This window comes from Thamnophis elegans, chromosome 8, assembly GCF_009769535.1.
Source record: "Thamnophis elegans isolate rThaEle1 chromosome 8, rThaEle1.pri, whole genome shotgun sequence".
In the NCBI taxonomy this organism is placed as follows: Eukaryota; Metazoa; Chordata; class Lepidosauria; order Squamata; family Colubridae; genus Thamnophis; species Thamnophis elegans.
The window spans coordinates 38,543,874-38,561,403 of record NC_045548.1 but is presented as its reverse complement, the minus strand read 5'-3'; the positions used below and the strand labels follow the sequence as shown (position 1 = coordinate 38,561,403).

General features: G+C 39.4%; 1 long non-coding RNA gene across 1 annotated transcript; it reads right to left on the bottom strand.

The window, feature by feature from the left end:
• Positions 1-8,826: 8,826 nt before the first annotated feature.
• Positions 8,827-17,523, bottom strand: LOC116512106. Its single transcript, XR_004255813.1, has 2 exons — positions 17,437-17,523; positions 8,827-9,026 (listed from the first exon to the last, which is right to left on the bottom strand). It is a non-coding gene; the product is annotated as an uncharacterized LOC116512106 (long non-coding RNA).
• Between the last annotated feature and the right edge of the window lie 7 nt (positions 17,524-17,530).

Here is a 17,530-nt window from a genome sequence, read left to right as displayed (position 1 = left end):
TTCTGGACAAAGTAACATATCTCAAACCATGTGGAAATAGGTTTTATTTGGGAATTAAATGAATATATCTGACCACGTTATACAACTTTGACTTTATAATCTTGTGCAGAGGTATTAAATCATCCTGCAACATCTATAATGTGGCAGGAAATATTTTTGCTATCATTTGACAACAAAGACACACACACACACAACACAAACACACAAACACAAACTTTGCCCCTTTATTCTGTATTATCCTATGCTACAAGGTGTATTTATAAGGTGACCCGACGTCCTGCTTTTGGCGGGACAGTCATGATTTTTAATAATTTGTCCCGTGTCCCGCAGCGTGTTCAAAAAGTGCCGATTTTCCAAAAGAAAGAAAATCAATTTTAAAAAGGACGCCATTAAAAAAAAAGTTTTTATTTCTCTGAAGTGTTGTTCCCGATGTAGTCTTTAGAGGGCAGTGGTTTGCCTCCCTCCCCTCCTGCACGTGCGCACGCCGACGCACGGTGTTTTTCTGCAGGGAGAGTGACGGCTTTCCGGTGACGGCAGCGCGGCGGGGAGGAGGCTCGGTCCAGGGCCAAGCGGCTCGGCCGTCGGAAGTTTTTTTTTTTTTGCCTGCTTCTCTCGGGCGCCGCTCTCCCTGCAGCCATGCCATGCAAGCCGCTGTTAGCAACCTGGTCTGGGTGAGCCGAGGGGAGGCAGGCGGGGATCCGGTTGGGAGAGGCTGGCGATGGGGGTGACTTTTGAAAGGGTTGGGGGGCATTGGGGAAGGCAATCGGGAGAAGGCTGCTTTGCAACCGCCAGTGAAGTCCCATCCTCCCCCGGCTCTTGCCTTTCCTTCTGCTTGCTCCATCCCAGCGGAGGCTGAGCCCGCCTCTTATTTGGCCCTCCTGCATCCCCCCAAACAGAGCACCCCATTTCAAGCAATGAGAGGCGCCAAGCAGGGCAGGGTTGCAAACACCACCCCTCCCTCCAAGGCTGTAGGCAAAAGCTGCTCTCCAGTGTCCCGTCCATGCCCTGCCTTCCCAGAGCCATTTCTGTGGAGGTCCTTTTTGGCTTTAACACAAAGCCTTGAGGGGGGAACAGGGCGTGCCCAGGCACCTGTCTCGGACTCTGCCCCTGAATCAGGAACGCCAGAAAAGCGGGCAAGGATCGCTGGCTTTTTAAATCAACTTTTTGGAAGGAGGATGGAAGGACGGATGAGGTGAGTACTAAAGGCATCCTGGCTGAAATCACTTTAAAAAAAAACATTTTAAAAAAAATCCCACTTTTAAGGCAGTGAGCAGATCTAATGCTCCTTCTGACTCCCCACAACAGAGAAAGGGAGGGCGGGAAGAAAGTTAGGGAAGGAAGGAAAGAAGGAAGGAAAGGAAAGGAAAGAAAGAGGGAAGGAAAGAAGGAAGGAAGGAAAAGAAGGAAGGAAACAAGAAAGGAAGGAAGGAAGGAAAGGAGGAAGGAAGGAAGGAAGGGGAAAAAAGAGTGACTGGCCTCATTTCATCCAAGCAGGTTTTCATGCCTAAAATGGGACTAGAAACTCCTGATTTCTTGTCTGGTGCCTAAACCACTACTAGGCAAATAGGCTCTCTTATCCATATTTGATCTACTGTGACTAAATATCTTCCAAATCGTGCCAGGAAAGCAGCTCAGCACAGCTGCATTGAGCAACAGGAATTATTTTTACGGCTGTGTAGTTTCTCCTTTTGCAAAACTAGCAGATTAAACCGCAAACTCGCCATAGGATTGCAAGTAACTTCTAAAACTTCTCCTCAAATAGCAGTTATCTGAAACTATCCAGTGAGCAGAGTTGGGTGTTGATATTATTGTATCTCTGTATAAAGCCATGAATTTGTTATAGAAGGTCATAGACAAATAGCTGTCCTTTGGGGTCATTACAGGTGTCTGAAATAGAAGAACATGGGTGTTTTCTGATACGGAAGCATTTTGTATAAAATAGAGTGCAACATTGGCTAATAAACAATAGCTCCAAACTTAGTTTTAAATTCATACATTTAAATTCATTGCTATTTTCACATACTATGTAAACAAGACAATTTTTATATTCCAACACTTCAGGATACAATGTTAAGCTTATTGCATTGGGAGATTTTGTACAACGTTTGCTTAAAATATTTAAGAAAAAATGGTTAGATATTTTGTTGTTTAGAATGCAAGGCAAGCACACTTCAATTTTAAGGGACTGGGATTATTTCCATATACTGTACAGCTATACCTCGATTTATAATTGACCCTAAAATTTCCATTGCAAAGCAAGATGGTTCCTCATTTCATGACCTTTCTTTTCACAGTTGTTAAGTGAGCTACTGCAATTGTTAAGTGAACCATGCAGTCATTAAGCAAGTTTGGCTTTTCCCAGTCATTTTGCTTGTTGGAAACCAGCTGGGAAAGTGACAAATGGTGATCGCATAATCCTGGATACTGCAACTATCATGTACACATGCCAGGTGCCAAGCAAATTTTGACCATGTAGTCATGAGGATGGTGCAGTGGTCATAAAGGAGAAAAACAGTCACAAGTCAGAAGAGCAACAAAGATGATTAGGGGATTGGAGGCCAAAACATATGAGAAACTGTTTCTGGAACTAGGTATGTCTAGTTTAATGAAAAGAAGGACTAGGAGAGACATGATAGCAGTGTTCCAATATCTCAGGGGTTGCCACAAAGAAGAGGGAGTCAAACTATTCTCCAAGGTACGTGAGGGTAGAACAGGAAGCAATGGGTGGAAACTAATCAAGGAGAGAAGTTGTGAATGTTCCAACACTGGAAGTTTTTAAAAAGATGTTGGATAACCATTTGTCTGAAATGGTGTAGGGTTTCCTTCCTAAGCAGGTGGTTGGACTAGAAGATCTCTAAGGTGCCTTCCAACTCTGTTATTCTATTCTAACGTATATTGTTTTAAAGAAGCACAGAGGGAACAATCCTCCAGGCTTTAGTGACTATCACTAAGTGTTGTAGCTTATGATTCTTGATGAATGTATTCTATTTTATTTTTCTTTATGTACACTGAGAGCATATTCACCAAAGACAAATTCCTTGTGTGTTTAGGAGTTTAGCTTCTCTCTCTTGAAAATGTAAGCTAGCATAAGGCATTATAATGCAAGCTAGCCTTAGCTTTCAAACAGTTCATTTAGTGACAAAAGTTACAATGGCATTGAAAAAAGTAACTGATGACCATTTTTCACACTTAGCGACCGTTGCAGCATCCTCATGGTCACGTGATCCAAATTTTGTTGTTTGGCAACAGATTCGTGTTTATGATGGTTTCAGTGTCCTGGGGTCATGCCTTTTGTGACCTTTTGACAAAAAATAAAAATTTTAATCAACCCCCACCCCCGTCAATGGTGTCCCTCTTTACCAATCTGAAAATCTGTTCACCTTATGTATTTATAAATAATTCATATACATAGGATCTCTGATAATTGAATCAATCTTTTTCAGATAGTTTTGGAAGATCTGAATAAATTGAATAAATACAGTTTTTTTGAACTAAACCAGACATATAGGCATTTGTTTTTGGTAGGAGAATTCAGATGAACTCAGAGATAGTGTATCTGTAAAATCGGACAGATTTCTCCTAAGCTCTCCATAATAAGCAAACAACTGGGGTATGGAGAGAAGAAAAAATAGGGCACAGTTCTACAACTGATTGTTTTACCTTCCATCAAAGTGAATGGTTTTATGAAGTTTTCCAGTTACTTTTGAAGTTCATTTTGTATTTTGACAAGCAGGAAAGATAGGGAAGATAGTTTTGGCAAGACATATTCTACTGATTACAGAATTGATATTCAAGTTTTGCTTATATTTTGTTTGTTTTCCATCTAGCATCCATGTTTATCTTATTGTATGTCTTAAAGTTAGCCTCAATTCAATCTAACAGAATGTTAATATCAATCAAAAGAATAAAAAAAAGCTTATTAATTTTATTCTGCATTTATCTTCCTGAAATTTTGTCAGTTCCTTGTATGTGCCATTTTTATACAGTTTGCAAATAAATAAATAAGCAACATGCTATGCAAGCGGAATCAATCTTCTGCAAAATCCACCTCAATTATCATTCTGACATGTCTTAGGGCCACCTCAATCTATATTCTACTAAAACTCTCTTGTCTGCTTGTAACCTTCAATTGGGGAAATGGTGCATCATGGGGCAACACTTTTTCTAACTATATAATTCAAATGGGCTACCTTAAAGCATGCATCCAAAATCCAGGACCCATTAAACCCATGGGATTGAAATTTTATTACCGTATTTTTGGAGTATAAGACATAAGGTTTTGAAGAGGAAAATTTTAAAAAAAGGTTTTGCACTCTGCAAACCTACTAAAAACAGTCCATTTTTGGCAAAAACAATGCTGTTTTTTTTAAGGGCACGAATAGCCCTTAGGAGGTTTGTAGAGTGCTCCGGGGGGGGGGGGAATGAACAAAAAAATGGCCCATTTTTCACAAAAATGGCCCCATTTTTGTCAAAAAAAGGGCATGGATAGCCTTTAGGAAGCTTATAGAGTGTGGCTGGGGGCGGGGCAAAAAACAGGCCATATTTCCCTCTTTTCGGCCCTCCCCAGCCTCCAGGAGCTCTCTGAAAGCCTCCTAAAAGCTATGCATGGCCATTTTGGTGTAGGGGACAGCATTTCGGGAGGCAAAAAATGCTGCATTCAGTGTATAAGATGCATCCGGATTTCCAGTCTCTTTTTTTGAGAGAAAAAGGTGCATCTTATACTCCAAAAATACAGTAGGTAGGGGCCACTTCCTCAGCACTGCCACTGTGCCACACTGCCATAGTAAACCAAGGCCATGTTATCATCTTTCCAACATCCCTGCCAGCTTTCCAGAAGATAAGTCAATGGGTCCCCCTCACACATATTTGCTAGTCGTTCCCGACTCTAGGGGGTGGTGCTCATCTCCGTTTCAAAGCCTAAGAGCCAGCGCTGTCCAAAGAAGTTCTCCGTAGTCATGTGGCCGGCATGGAACACTGCGCACGGAACACTGTTATCTTCCCACCAAGGTGGTCCCTATTTTTCTACTTGCATTTTTTACATGCTTTCGAACTGCTAGGTTGGCAGAAGCTGGGACAAGTAACAGGAGCTCACTCTATTACACAGCATTAGGGATTCGAACTGCCAAACTGCTGACCTTTCTGATCGACAAGCTCAGCGTCTTAGCCATTGAGCCACCACGTCCCTTATATATAATTATCAATTAGGTATTAGTAAAGTCTTCATTTAATTCTGATAAACATAGAAAAATATGGATCCTCACAAGCTATGGATGATCAGAATTTCAAATCTGGATATATATATTTTTAATCATCTTGTTAAATTATATCTCTAACAAGTCCTAAATAAAGTTCAGAAGGACCAAACTGCCCTGCTTTCTAAATTTCTTTCCATGTCTTTAGATAAGGATGAAACAAATTCCTGCTTATGGAATTTGACTGCCATGTTATAGTGATGCATCACTCTGTTCAACAGAATATTATTTCCCAGTTGTTGCATTTATGAATGAGTTAGAGTAACCTTCATTAAGTTATTGATCAAATAAAAATCGTTTCAGGAAAAAAAGTTATTGTATCCACTCTAAAAAATAATTTGTACTGAAGTGCCCCCTAGTGGTGATTCAAATGTGGTGTCCTTTTAACATAAAATATATTTCTCTATTGTGTTTTTCCCCATCTTTCTCAGACACACAAGGTCACATATGTAAGATCAGGATTAAATTGATTTAAATAAATATATTAAAAATAAAATAGCAAATATTAAAAATGGCTTAAATAGTTGTTTATAAATCCATTGCTGATTATTAAATAATTTTCTTGAAAAGGTAACTCTATCTTTTGGGTTGATGCTGTAGATGCATTTAAATAGTTTTCATCTGCACTGATATGTGGGGTCACTATATTTGTCAGAGAATAAGAAAATGTATATTTTTCTGAACTAGGGGGAGCTATGCTTCTGCTATAAACATCCCATGCATATTTGGGTAGCTACTGGGTGAAATAAAACATTGGTCTAAATACACCTTGGCCTGATCCAATAGACTGTTCTTGTTAGCATCCTGTGTGGTGTTTTCAGATACACTGATCTCAAGAAGGTAGCAGATCATCAGTTTCATCTGATTTGGACTTACCAAACATAGATAAATACTTTTCAATGGGGTTCAAATCCTAGCATTTTTTTAAATAATAGAATAGAATTCTTTATTAGCCAAGTGTGATTGAACACACAAGGAATTTGTCTTTGGTGCATATGCTCTCAGTGTACATAAAGAAAAATAAAATAGAGTACATTCATCAAGAATCATAAGATACAACACTTAGTGATAGTCATAAGTTACTAATAAGCAATCAAATCATACTAGGAAACAAATAAAACAATATAAATTGTAAAGATAAAAGCAACATGGTTATAGTCATAAGAGATAGGTATTAGGAAAGAGATAGATACTAGGAAGGAAGAAAAGAATAATAGTAATACAGTCTTAATAATTTGACAGTATTGTGGGAATTAGTTGTTCAGCAGAGTGATGGCATTCGGGGGAAAAACTGTCTTTGTTTCTAGTTGTTCTGGTGTACAATGCCCTATAGCATCGTTTTGAGGGTAGACGTTGAAACAATCTATGTCCAGGATGTGAGGGGTCTGTAGATATTTTCACATTCCTCTTTTTGACTTCTGCAGTATACAGGTCCTCAATGGAAGGCAGGTTGGTAGCATTTTTTTTCTGCAGTTCTAATCCGTTGAGGTCTGTGTGTGTCTTGTTTGTTTGCAGAGCCAGACAGTTATAGAGGTGCAGGTGATAGACTCAATATTTCCTCTTTAGAACTGTATCAGCAGCTACTTGGGAAGTTTGAGCTTTCTCAGTTGGTGCAGAAAGGACATTCTTTGTTGTGCTTTTTTGATGACATTTTTGTTGAATTGAACTCATGGACATTTGTAGTTTAGGAAAGATAATGGAATGGTATGTGGAATGGACCCTTGGAGACAAGTTGAACAGATTCTGCCTAGGGAACGATCAGATAAGAGAGGCCACAGCCTGCATCTGCTTAACAGGAAAAGAAACTGACAAGGGAACCTCTCTAACTTCTGACTACAAAAAAGCACATAGGTTTATATTATCAGATTTGCAAGATTCTGTTAATATAGCTTTATAACAAAGTAGAATTAGCTATTCTTGACAGAGAGCATCTAAATGAGTACATTGTATGTCTGAAGTGCAAAGGCCCATGAGTTCAATTCCTAGAAGAAAATTTGAATCTCATAGAACATCTGGTTACCCATTTTATGAGTCTCAAGCAGCATGAACCCAGTTATGTGTTACCTTCTGGCTATCAATGTTACTATAAACCAAGTTTGTAAAGCTTTTGGAAATGCTAGCTGTCCACAGTTAAACAGATGAAGAGGAATAGGAATTGAGTGTTTGAAGTGCCCCTCCTTTAATCTTTCACCACTTACAGTAGGTCTTTTAGACACTGATTTTAAAAGTTCTATCAGAAAAGGGAGGATTCTTCCAGAGTGTCAAGAATTGCCACAAGACTACCACTGCTTCAAACAAGGAAAAGAGTTTTCTGGGAAATCAAATGAGCACATTGCAACAAAGAGGGCAAGAGCCAGATCATCAAAGAAGGTTAAAAGCAGAAACTAGGGTGAACACTAGAATCCAAAAAAGTGTTTCCTCAAGTATGGAACATGGTGCACCTGGATTTAGGGTTATGTAGATAATACAATTCAGGGAACTGTAGTATAAAAACAAGCACCTATACACCACTGAGCCCAAACAATACAGTGCTGGCAAATAGAAACAGCCCTATTGCTTCAAGGTGCCGAGACCACTGTACAGTACCTCTTGGCCTATCTACCGCTAGGGAAGACCATGGCTGTTGTCAAATAACAGGCTTCACTGAACCATTGAGCAAGGTTTTTTTTCCAGCACTAAACTTTTGCATTTACTTTTCAGAACAGTGAGCAGAGGGAGAAGTGCTCTTGTTTAATAAGCACAAATAAATTCCATGCAGCAAAATGCTGCTTATATTTTTTGTTACTGAGGAACAAAGAAAGCAAACCCCCATACAACTCAAAATGCCATTAAATTACTGGTATTCCACAACTGTCTTGTTGGCAGCAAGATGAAGTCTTAATCGCATTTCCTTATTACGTATTTTTCTGTTGCTCCCTACAGTGTCAGTAACAATCTAGGAAAATCATAAGAGCAGCTGTGTAACTCCCATAAGAACTTTGAGTAAAATCAGCTGTATCGGGGATGGGGCGACAGGCAGGATGATTAAGTGGATAACTTCAGGACTTCAGTGTCTGAAGAGAATGTTGTGCATTATTCATTCCCACCAGTAGTAAGATTCAAAATTTTTATTACCGGTTTTGTGGGTGTGGCTTGGTGGACATGGCATGACTTGGTGGGCGTGGCAGGGGAAGGATACTGTAAAAAAATTTTTTTTCTCCCAATCAGCTGGGACTCGGGAGGCAGAGAATAGATGAGGGCAGGGCCAGTCAGAAGTGGTATTTACCCGTTCTCTGAACTACTCAAAATTTCTGCTACCGATTCTCCAGAACTGGTCAGAACCTGCTAAATACCACCTCTGATTCCCATCTGTTGAACTAGGCCCAGGGGAATTCCTGCTCCATTTTCAGTCACTGAAGCTCATTGGATAACCTTAAGACCCATCACTCTCTTTCAGCTTAACCTTTCTCACAAGGTGATGGATGTAGCAAAAAATGGGGAAAGGAATGCTAGGTACTGTATATTGTAGGACAAGGAGAAAACGCCAGATATAAATTACAAATAAGTAAAATAAAACAAAGACATGAAAAAACCATTTGCCTTTTAACATCTCTCCCAGGTTTATTTAAAGACATATGAGAACATTAAATAATTTGAAAGTATGGAGAAAAGAGGATGGAGAGAATTTGGATTGATAGGATAAACTGCTCTTTCTGGCTTCCGAGTCTGCTCTCAACTTCTTCAGGGCATGCGGTTTTTTCTTCTTGATATTTATTTTAATATTCAGTATTCTCCCTGTTGAGAAATGTCAAGAAAAGCAAAGTAAAAAGCTTTGTAACCATATCTGGCTGTGACTATTTGATTTTAATTTCATGTCTGTTTATGCTCCCTTTGCTATTTTGCACAGTAAGTTTTGTTCTAACATGAGATAGACCATAATGTGACTATTCAGTCTTTGTGTATTCTAAGCATGTTTTTTCCTAGGGAGAAAGTTATTAATAAACAATAACTATAATTTTGCATGGAAACTTAATATACTCAATACACTACATTGCCCATTCCATATCAAAATACTGTTTTGCCCATTTAATGATGTAAGATTGTCTTGTTACATCAGCATTTAGCAAAACACTGTCTAGAATCGTACCTAGTTTGAATAATGAAATGTCTGTATGAAAACAACTAAGCTGAGATAGCAACAAGGACCCCTCATTTCAACCCTAAACTATAAATATTCTCCTTTATTGGTCCCTTTGTATTTTCCAACTGATGGACTCCTACAGATACTCCTCGACATACGACTATCATTTAGTGCTGTTCAAAATTATGATGGCACTGAAAACAGTGACTTAGGACCAATCCATCAGATTTACAAAGAAACGGCTGTGGTTACGTGACTATGATTCATGCACTTGGCAAGTGGGATGTACTTATAACAGTTGCGACATCACATGATCACCATTTGTGAATTTCTCCACCAGATCCTCACAAACAAAGTGTACAGGGAAAGCTGGATTCACTTAACTAATGCAGGATTCATTTAATGGCTTTGGCAAAAAAGTTTGTGCTAGTAGTCCTTGACTTAGGACAATTGGGACCGGAATATCTGTCACTAAACAATGAAGTCATTATGTTAATATCAGCACAGATATTCCTTCTGTTACCTATAGGGAATATCTGCAGTTTTGAGAGAGGGAAGGATCACAAATATAATAAGACCAAAAGTTACTTACATAAGAATGTCAATAATGGAAGGGACTGTATTGTATCTTTGCCAATATGGGGTGGACCATCTCCTTTTAAGTGGAGACTTTCTGTAACAAAATATATGGGAATTCCCTAATACAAACTTGGCTATTGTGAAATATAAAATGCTCACATCGGTCCATCTCTGGAAACATCCAATATCACAATAGATTCTTTTTTCCACTGATTTATCTCTTTCTCAACCCCGTCCACTTGATATTATTATGATAATGACCGGAATAATAAAATGTTTCCTATTCTAATAAAATATATTATTCATTTCTAGATTATACTGTGAATGATAACCAAACTTAAAAGGAAACCTGGGATCACAAGTGTAACATTTCTTTCAGAAGTAATTTTCATTCAATACAGGTAATGAAACTAAAAAGATATGGGGCAGACAGTGGACGAACATGCTGCCCGTTTTCCCAATGTGTTATATCCTTGGAAAGACAAGCATTTGGACAGACGGACACACACACACACACACCAAAAATAAAAATAAGCTACATGCAGGCAAGTGCATTGACCCCAGAGCATGATTCAACCAGACAACAACAACAACAGAAATGCAATGATATAGATTGTATAAGCTAACAAATATATTCTTTTTTGGCACATCTATAACAGAATCTGGTGGGACTCCACTTGTTTTCTGTTCCATAAACATGATCTATTCTCTGTTTTCCAGAATTCAATACAATACATTCTTAATGGGTGTGTACTGGGTTCCCTGTCAGATAAAATGACAAAGACTTAGTCACTTCCCATCTTGGCTAGTATTCTAGGCACTACTGGTATAATCATTTAGTTGGCACTTCCTATGAGTTTGTATTTGTCATAGAAGTTAAAAGCAAACACATTGAAGATCCAGGATTCTCTGCCCCCATGGGGAATCTCCTCCAGCTCTTTGGTGTTTCTGTTTGCACCATTCTCTGCACCTGCAGAGAATGAAATCAGAGCTAAGGGCAGCAGAGATGTTGCAGCTGGAGTAGCCCTATTTTGCTCTTATTGTTTATAGTTTAACTTCAACATCACATTATATCAGGTCAACCAGGTCAGTACAGTAGCTTTTTCCTTAAATCAGTTTTTCTTTCACTTTGTGTTGTTCATAAATATTATAATAACAATAGCAATAGCACTTAGACTTATCTACTGCTTCACAGCTCTAAGCAGTTTACAAAGTCAGCACATTGCCCCCAACAATCTGGGTTCTCGTTTTACCCACCTCAGAAGGTTGGAAGGCTGATTGTGTGTGTGTGTGTGTGTGTGTGTGTGTGTGTGTGTGTGTGAGAGAGAGAGAGAGAGAGAGAGGGAGGGAGGGAGGGAGAGAGAGAGAGAGAGATCTATCAATGTATCTATCATCTATCTTTTGCATAAGCCATAAAAAAAGCCTGGCTGCTTTATGGAGTCCGGTTAAAGACAAGGCTGTATCTTGCAAGGAGATCAGAAAAAAGACCCAGCTGCTTTAAAGGGATACTACCTTCTTACCCATTCTGAAGCATCTTTTCTACATCTCTTTTGAAGCATGGAAAGCTATAATACATAGTAATCAACCCTTGTTCCCTTTTTGTGGATCAAAATGTTTTTGCCAGTGAGTTTTGCACACTAATAAATTATCTGCTTATTTTGGTTGTCTTTTTTGGGGGGCCAAATGAGCTAGGATTAGTTATTGATCGATGGCTGACAGCTACCTTTGCAAATGTATGTATCACACCATAATCACAAGGATATTACACTAATCAATTATGCCTGTGGCAGGCAAAATCTTTTGACATTAGATTTTTTAACACTAACATTGGCAAAACCGGCTTCCAGTTGTTTGAAGTTTGTGGGATAATTGAGACGTTTCAATGCAGTTTCCGAAAATCTTTCTGACTATACTCCCACTAAAAAGTTTTGCTTATAGCTTTTTGTGGGCTGTGAAACCATGCAATTATGACTTATTCAAATAGCTGTGGTTAAACAAAGCTTTGCTTTGTGCAATGTATAAACAAGGCAAAAGATTCCCTCCTATGATAATTATAATTAAGGCATCTATGATGATATCCAATACATAGTTTTAAAAAATCAGGTATTTGGTTTACTTTGAGATTATCTCATCAGTACACATATAAACAAACATATTTTTTTACAGGGTGCATTACTTCATAGGATTACAATAATATATCTCACAGCCATAACAATGGCTCATTTTTAATTACATAATCAGATGTTTCAACCAAGTCCTAAACTTCTGTAGATAGGTCATGTGAATTGAAAACATTTTGAGCAGAGATATTATCATTTAAATTTCTATTAAAAATATTCTTCTACTTATAACATTACTTCCTATTTTCCTTATATATGATAAGCAACAAATCAACAATGGCCCACTCAGTATTGTACAGTTTATGTCAAATTGTGCTTTAATGAATTCCTAAGTCAATAGAAGCTGACAATCTCTACATGGTAAAAAACTAAACACAGTATATTTCCACAAATTTGAATGCATACTTACTATTTATTGCAGTTATTAATACAAAATTAATATATTAATAATTAACATGGTAGGTGCATACGTTTGCAGAGCCTTTAGTTGGTAATTTGTGACAACTCTACCTTTAATTATTTTCTATATCCAGCTAAGAGCCTTTTTTTGCTTGCATTTCATTTTTTCCTCTACTTTTCTTTGCAGAATTCTTGCAGTATAGTTCAGAAATATTCCTAGTCCTCCTCGAATGAACTACATTGAGATTTGCTTACATATTTTTAATATTATTTAGGTCTGGGCCCTGTGAAGACCATGTCCATGACAACACATGTGCCTGATACAGAGCTTGTTTCTCATAGCCACGTTCTCTGAATCAACCAAATGAATATGCCTTGATGAGTAATCTCTGTGCCTAGATAAGGCACATAAATGTTGTCCTTACTCTTTTAATGTGGGGCAGGTTAAATACAGGGACTTTTGAATCCACCTAGCTATTGTGCTCTTTTAATCTCATAGTATCACCAACTAGCAGGAGAAACAGCCATCCACCACCATCTTTAATATGTTATAGTTTATTAATTGATTAATCTGATAGCCATATCAACAAAAATAATAAGTATTGGATCTAATTCCAGAGTAAAAAGTGTATACAAAAATACAGTAATAAAATGCATATGTGGTAAATACAAAGAATTAGCATTAAGATAGATACATCATCTTTATACAAGGGCCCATCTCTATTTTATATAACAGGTTCTTAGCAAAACTGCCTTAACTAAATAGTTATGGTCACAATGTACACATTAGAGGCCAGAAATGGGAAAATAGGACAATCTGCAATTCAGATCTCAGTGGGCTATTCTTTCAAGTATGTATGTTAAATATTTATGACAGTTGAACAAAACACAAGCAATAGATTTGATAGCTGCACAGACTCTACTACATGTCCACTCATGATATGGCAGGAAGTACCCATATTTGGTCATGGAATCCAACAACTCAAAACTTGCTTTAAAACAGGGGTGTTGTCACACAGTGGCATCATGTGACATATCACAATTTTTCTACCTTTCACTAAACCAGATGTGGGCGTGGCCAGTGTGTGACATGGGCCGCGAGTTTGACATGCCTGCTTTAGAACATGATCTGCTTAAGAACTTCATCAAACTCATTGACATATATTTTTCAAATTGGAAAATAGTTTTGTTCTTAGCCAGCCAATTTGAAGATCTATTTTTGCCAAAAACTCCATGACAATTTGGGCACTGATATATTTGGGAATCTGTTTAAAAATGTCCCCTTGCCTGGGAGGCAGTTGAGAGTAAATACAGGTTGAAAACCCATTCTGGCAAGTCAGTTTAGCGAGGAATTGGGCTGAGCCATATTTACCTGTTCTACTAAACATACATTAGGTAGATCCTCTGCTAGTATGTGGAAACTTTTAATTATTGATTGGCCATGTATGGAATGGACATCTGTTTCTGCTCTGACCATAAGGACTCATGTTTTCTTATCAGTTCTTTCAGTTCCTGAAATGCTTCTTAAAAAATGGGTCTGAATTTGTTCAGGTGAGGTAGCTTTAAGCAAAGACCCTCTGCACATTGCGCATTGGGACTATTTTCAGTAATTTCAGTATTCTATGATTGTATCCTATTTCTAAGCATGGGCCTATTGGTCTTTGGAAGGATCAGGGTTCTTATATCCAAAAATATCCCAGTAGCAGCAATCAACTTCCAGGACTTATCAAGATAGTCCCCTCCTGCTTCATCCCTTGCCCCTTTTAGGCCCCAGATATCTGTTGGTTATGATATTTTTGAATACCAATCAGTCTATTCATATGGATTTGTTTAATTCCTGACTGACAGATTGACAGGATGTAGGAGGATGAACAATAAAGTGGGAGTGCCATGATCTTGTGTATGGTACAATGAAATAGCATCTGACTTCATCCTATTAACTGGGATATTTTGGGATGAAGCTTTGTCAGACTTCCAGAAGATCAGTAGATCTATGATCAGAATTAGGACAAATCACAAGTTATAAGCACAATGGAGCAATTCTGAGAAACATCAGGTGCATTCCATTCCACCTCATTTTATGCCTTTTGGTTGGTGTGTGACTTGTTACAAGAGGATGCTTGTCAATTTCACACCAGCTCCTAAAACAGTAGAAACTGCATGAAAAATCAATGGTAACAAGTGATCCCAAATGGAAAAACCTAGTAGTATCCTATAGTATGTACAAAAATATATTAAAGTAGGAAAAAATGGGCCTCTAGCTTCAATAATGAATACAATAGAAAGTACAGACAAAACAAATTCCTTGTCAACAGAAAATCTGTAATGCCCTTTCTGGGGCCAAAACCAGCAACACACCGTTGAAAAAACCCACATTTATTTATTCATTAAATCTTCCCTGCACTCCATTTCTTAAACATAGGTTTACTTCCCCCCCCCCTTTTAAAGGAATACTAAGCCTACGTTTCAAACCAGATCAAATGCTTTTCTAGAACGCTAAGCCTCATGTGATCAGATGTTTCTGAAGAATCACATGCACGATTTCTTCTTGCCACCATGGTGCAGAAAGTCAATCTTGGCATCTTTATGATTTGGCGGGGGGGACGGGACTTCAGCTTCCAGGAAAGTGGCTCGGAAATTCTGAGAGTTGGAAATCTATACCTGCCAAAGTCGCCAAGGTTCAGAAACAGTGGACTAGATTAAGAAGGCAAATATGCATCTCTCTCCCTCCCTCCCTGAAAAAAACTGAATTAATCCACTTGTCCCTATTTGTGACGACCTTACCTTCCTATGACGGGTCCTTGGTGTTCTCTGAGGTTGCTTGTTTCCTTGCAGACATTTCCTTACCCTAACTAGGTTAACCATATACCAAACTCGATTGCAGAAAATACGACTTCAGCAAGAGTCCTCAATGCCCGGGATGCGTTACCTGACTCAGTGGTTTTTTCCCTAAACCCCCACAAATTTAACCTCAGACTGCATACTGTCGACCTCACCCCATTCCTAAGAGGTCTGTAACGTGCCTACCGTCCCTGTCTTAACAACCCCATTTATTCGTATCCATTTCATGTACTCATAATCTTGTATATACCTTATACCTAAGGTGACCAGACGTCCCGATTTTGGCGGGACAGTCATGATTTTGCGCCTGCCGCCACCAAAGGACCTTCCCGGAGTTGCTTTTCTGAGCAATGGGGAGACAGAAGGGACAAAGTACCGTCCGTTTTCCCTGTACCACAAGGGCAGCAGGAAGACTAGGACAGGGATCTCCTCTCGGCTCCAGCCTGGGAGAAAAGCAGCAGAGAAAGGTAAACCAGCATTTTATATTTTATTTGCTTTATTTGCTTTCGGCCCGAGCGGGGCAGGGAAAACACATTGCCAGAGGCTGCTGGAGAGCTCTTTCCGAAGAGATGGTTTGGAAACTGGACGGGCGAGATTGGAGCGGGCAGGCGGGGAGCGCACTTGCTCCCCTTTCCCATTGGCCCGCCTTTCCCCATGGAGCCTGTGGACGCGGCTGCTGGCTGTGCAGGTGGCCTGGAGGAAAGCCCCGAACCTCCTGGCGTGGACCTGGCGTTGGAGATCCGCGTTTCCAAAGCGTAGCATTATTTCACTCCTCTCCCGTTTTCTGGGGGAGGGAGCTATGAGAAGCGGGTGGTGGCCACTCGGGGAATATTTGTGTCTCCGGGAGATCTGCTCTTCCCCGTCCCTTACCTCCGAAGGGGAGGCCAGGCGTGGGAGAGAGTGCTAGTGATAATGACTGATTCCTTCTTGTTTCTGCGGGTTTGGGGGGGGGGTGAGAGAAGGTAATTGCAGAGCCTGGACTGAAGTTAGGAGGCTGACTCACTACAATAAGCAGTGACCATTATTTGGAGGAAGAAAAAGCGTAGCCGTGAGACGGAGATTCGATCTTTCAGAACCTGCATCATCTTTTTTTCAAATTAAAAAAAAAGCCTTTTAAACATTCTTATTCCTAAAGGCAAAAAACCCCATGAAGAGGGAGGGGAGAGACAGAGAGACACACACAGAGTGAGTGAGTGAGTGAGTGAGTGAGAGACAGACAGACAGACACACACACACACACACACACACACACACACACACACACACAGAGTGACAGAGAGAAAGGAAGGGAGGGGAGAGAGATAGAGAGAGAGCTTTCAATTTGTAGGGAAGTAACCTGGCTGTTTTTGCCTGCTCTCAAAAAGATGAGCAGGGTTGAACCTGCCTAATAATTGGAGGGGAACCCACCTGGGAATCTCAGTTACTGAATATTTAATAGGAAAATATTAAAAATTGTCCAAAAGCAACAATGACAATTTCCATACTACTGCTAAGAAAATTATGACACATCAATAAAATTATAGGAGCTGAGTTTAACTCAAGAGAAACTTTTCTAAAGATAGACAGTTATATAACAATTCCACAATTCTGAAAGAACAAGCTTGTTCTATATGAAATTTAATGCTACAGCAGAATGAAGTAACACTGAAGATAAGTTCAGGTAGTCCTCAATGCATGACCACAATTGAGCCCAAAATTTATGTTGTTAAGTGAGAAATGTATTGAGTTTTGCCCCATTTTACAATTTTTCTTGCCACATTTGTTAAGTGAAAAAATTTTTTAATCACCCCCCCCCCCCGGTCAATGGTGTCCCTCTTTACCAATGTTAAAATCTGGTCACCTTACCTATACCACAGGTCTTCAAACTTGTCAACTTTAAAACTTGTGGACTTCAACTCCCAAGTTCACCATTCTGGCAGAATTTGGGAGGACTCTGGGAATTAAAGTCCACAAGTCTTAAAGTTGACAAGTTTGGGGACCCTTGTTCTATACACACTTGACAAAACAAATAAATAAAATAAAATAAACATCACCAGTGCTAGTTGGGTAACGAAACATCTGCAAGGCTCAGGGAGCACCAAGTCGTCCCCCCCTCATTTCAACCCTGGGCTACAAAGCGGGTTACCTTCCTATTTTCTCCCTTCTGTGAACCCCCGAGGACTTCGGGGCGCCGCTCTACCCGAGGCCGCTTCGTCCTCTCTATGGTTGTTCTGCTCCTC